The sequence below is a fragment of the Halyomorpha halys genome, unplaced genomic scaffold, assembly GCF_000696795.3.
Source record: "Halyomorpha halys isolate HHAL.00 unplaced genomic scaffold, Hhal_1.1 Scaffold1034.1, whole genome shotgun sequence".
Lineage (NCBI taxonomy): Eukaryota > Metazoa > Arthropoda > Insecta > Hemiptera > Pentatomidae > Halyomorpha > Halyomorpha halys.
In genome coordinates this window covers 634176-638347 of record NW_027109491.1, presented here as the reverse complement: position 1 = coordinate 638347, position 4172 = coordinate 634176, and the positions used below count along the sequence as shown (strand labels likewise).

The window sequence follows — 4172 nt, the reverse complement described above, 5'->3', positions numbered from 1 at the left end:
AATAAATAATAATTTACTATTTTTTTTTTATTTCGATTTTCAAAAGATACAAATTAACAATTCATTTTTCTGATATTGGGATTTAGTTTAACAAACAACCAAGTGTTGGATTTTTTGTTTAGTTTTTTTTTTTTAATTTTATTGAAATGATACATTCCATTACATTCAAGTACAATAATATTAACGCTCTATATACCATATATTCATAAAACGTTAACAAATAAATATATGAATAATAATATATGCACATCTCAGTTAAACATAAGTAGATATAAGGAATAACAAAACGTGTAAACAACTAAAGTAAAGAAAATTAAAATAAATTAAGCAAATAAAAAATAAATTAGGTTTAGTCCACTGTAATTTTTTTAATTACTTTAATAATTTGTTATATAATCTTTTGTTTTAGGAGTTTGGAAACAAGTGTGGGTATATATATGGGCGATATCTCATGATGTGAAGGCAAGGAGATAAGGACACGTGGCTCGAAGCAATCCAACAGGACGCCTCTACAAACCAATGAATGCCAGAATAGTTGGCAAGAGACCACGTGGGAGGCCAAAATCCAGATGAATAGACATCAATCAGCAAAGATGTGAAAGCTGGGTATCAGTAGCCAAAGACAGACAGGCTTGAAGAAGGCTGGTTTTGGCCAAAGATCTACAAGGTTTATAGAGCCAACGCCTTGAAATGAAGAAATACTAGAAAATGTAAAGTATACCTGCTAATATATTTTCAAAATATTATTTTTAAGACCTAAACATTAAAATTTAATAAATTAATAAACCTACTGTAACCCATTCAACTGTCTCAATGTCATCTTTTATTATTGTTTTGACTGGGCCGCAAGGACAAAATCTATATCACAACACACTTGTGTGATTCTCAAACAAAGTGAAATTGTGAGTAAACAACCTTTTATAGACTAAGAGAACGCAATTAAAAACCGTTGTTTCATTCAGGCGGACTCAGGACTTTAAAAAAATATAATCAGAACTTCTTACATGTGTTTCTTGTAAGTTAGTGCTTGCGGTAAGGTTTTTCCTCTTTCTCAAATAATTAAGGAGGGAGGAGGTTGGGTCCCACGGACTTGAATACACCGATTTCAATGAAATATTTTCAGTGAAACTAAATAAAAAAGACATTCTTTACGAATAACCATCATCACTCTAACTGATATTATTAAATCATATTTAAATAAAATAGTACTGTTGCGTAAAGTGTTTTTATTTGAAGGTTTATATATAAAAAGACCCGTTGAGAGCAAATGTGGTTTAAGTCATTCTGTTCTAATCGCAATTCATTTTCATTATAAAATAATTAATTACTGAATAGATTAACTTCAAATGCTTTTATGTTGTTGGATAACATGCTTGTTACTCATTATTTTTAACGGTTATTTTCTAGAAAAACTTCCTCTAACGTTAGCTATTAAGCTCATATGTTTCAAAAATATTGATATAAGGCCACAACTTAAATTTTTTTAATATGTTATAAAAGTTATCCTTCCTTCTTTCACCTTCAATATATTGTGGGATTTAAGATCCAATGGTTTACAACCATTCATTGTAAAAAAAAAAAAAAAAAAAACTAAATAGTCTGTACTATTATTTATTAATTTATTTTTCTTATTTAGATTTTAAAATTATAAAAGTTAACAATTAATTTTTCTGAAATTTGGATTTAGTTTAACAAACCATTTAGTGCTGTATTTTTTAAAAAATATTTTATTGCATTGATACAATCCATTAATCACTTAATTACAATAAATATTAATGCTGTATAAAATATATATTCATAGAAAGTTAAAAAAATATATATATATACATCAATAATAATAATGAAATAAAAATAAAAAAGATAAATGGAAAATAACAAATGCACATATATATGAAATGACCCTTTGAGAGCAAATGTGGTTTAAGTCATTCTGTTCTAATCACAATTCATTTTCATTATAAAATAATTAATTACTGAATGGATTAACTTCAAATGCTCTTATGTTGTTGGATAACATACTTGTTGCTCATTATTTGTAACAGTTATTTATTACTATTCAAGTCATTTTTTATAAAAACCTAAAATTCCAGATTTGACTTCCACTACTTTTTTACTCAACGGCTCATATGTTTTTAAAATATTGATATAAGACTACAACTATAATTTTTTTTTTTATGTTATAAAAGTTATTATCCTTCCTACTTTCACCTACAATGTAATATGGGATTCAAGATGAAAAAGTTTACAAGCATTTGTAATAAAAATAATATATAAATATAAAACTGCGTCCCAGGGCTCTCGCCAGTGTGCTATAGGAGCCGAGAGAAAAAATGTTTTTATCGTATTTCGCCTATACTTTCCTTGTATTTAAATAGGTAAATATTGCCTCGACTTGAGAAGATGGTCCAAAATTGCTTTAGAGTGGATTCAAGATGGCGAGACGAGATAGTGCAAAGAGTGGAAGACTGTCGTACTACAGTGGTCTGGAATAGGGATAAAGTAAAAAAAATAACGTAAAACTTTCGTAAATTATTATTTATAGTTAAGCTTAGAAAATGGTTTGTTTAATTTTATCAGATAATTTAATATTTAATTTTAAATTAATCAATGAAGAAGTGTAATTTTTGTAAGCTATCTATGTTTATAAACCAAACTTCTATCTCCCAAGGGAAATGATTTTAGCTCTGTAAAGAATGCAAAGTTATTATTATTATATAAGATGTATATCTCTTTCAATGTTAGTCGATAACAATGTATCTCGTCAGTCATCATCTTCCTTCGAAGGTGTGTATGTCATAGCATATACAAGCATTGCTTAAACATCCTACTTACACTGGACAAATGATGAATTACGTAGTCATAACTTATATAAGTGGTATCCTTCTACACCTTACATTAGGATATGTCTACATTTATTGTGTTTCCTATTACACATTTAGAGCATGACGAGTCTTTCCAGGACTCCAGAGTTGAATCTTTTGTATACCCTCTCCTGGATTTTGTTCTCCTGGAACCTAATTTATAGATTTAAAAGAATCATCACGAAGTTATTTGTTAAATGTTAACAGAGACTTTAAAAATTAAAGTTATAGCGGCTACTTTGAATTAGCCACTTGAAGTACTAAAGCTGAAGGACTTGCAAAAAGATATAGGAATATTTTTTCATTAAAATCTTTGATGCTATATTATTGAAGTTTTTATAGCCCTGTTTTATAACCATCTATGTTCATTTTATTTCTTTGTAATATCCATCAGTATATTATCCATTAGTGTATTATCCATCAGTATATCAGTATACCAACCATTAATGTTTTGTTCTTTTAAGAAGATTTAAATTCCAATTTTCATTTAAATCTGAAAATCATTATTTTTTAATATATAATCACTTAAATAAAACTTTTTTTTGTTCACAAGAACTTTGTCAGTCAATACAATCTATACAATACAATACAAAAGGAAATTTTCATTTCTAATATGATTTATTAGTTTATCCATAACAATTTTTATTTATCATGTATTTATTACCTTATTAGTAATTCTATTAAGTAATCCAAAACATTTTTTAAACAAAATTTAAAACTGCATACACTTTATATCTACCAATTACTTATAAATGAAAACCAATTTATTTCTAAAATAACTTGTTTGTGGACGAAACTAGCTGCTTCATCAGGCAATTGCAAGAGATAAATCAACGCCGATTAATTCAAAAATATATATTAAATAAGAAGTTCAAACTCAAATTTGATGTGGAAATAAAGTATTTATATAATTTTTAAAAAAATTATTCATCTCCTTTATGAGAATTTTTATGACTTATGAATGAATATGATCATTATAAATAAAAAAAATTGATGTATAATTTTACTAAATCATAGGTAGCATTAGTTCATCAATTTTAATTTACAAAATAAATTCCTCCATTTTGGCTTACATGTCATCTTCATGAACGCTAATATTAAAAAAATAAATTATTATATGACATAAATAACGAAAAACTTTTTTTTTCAATTGTTATAACATTTACATCTTATATATATTTATAAATTGAGTCCAAACGTTTTTATTAATTTTATCAATTGTATAATTAGATCTTTTGAAGAACGGGGCAGTCATGTCCTAGAATTATTGATGTACATTTAATTTCAACACAAAATTGTAAACGTTTTGGA

General features: G+C 26.5%; 1 long non-coding RNA gene across 1 annotated transcript in view; it reads left to right on the top strand.

Moving 5' to 3' along the window:
- The window catches only part of LOC136795833 (uncharacterized), a 4667-nt gene extending 1540 nt beyond the window's left edge, over positions 1 to 3127 (top strand). Inside the window, exons 2-3 of the long non-coding RNA XR_010843523.1 lie at positions 410 to 710; positions 2376 to 3127. This is a non-coding gene — a long non-coding RNA (uncharacterized lncRNA). The remainder of the gene's footprint in view (positions 1 to 409; positions 711 to 2375) is intronic.
- Positions 3128 to 4172: the final 1045 nt, after the last annotated feature.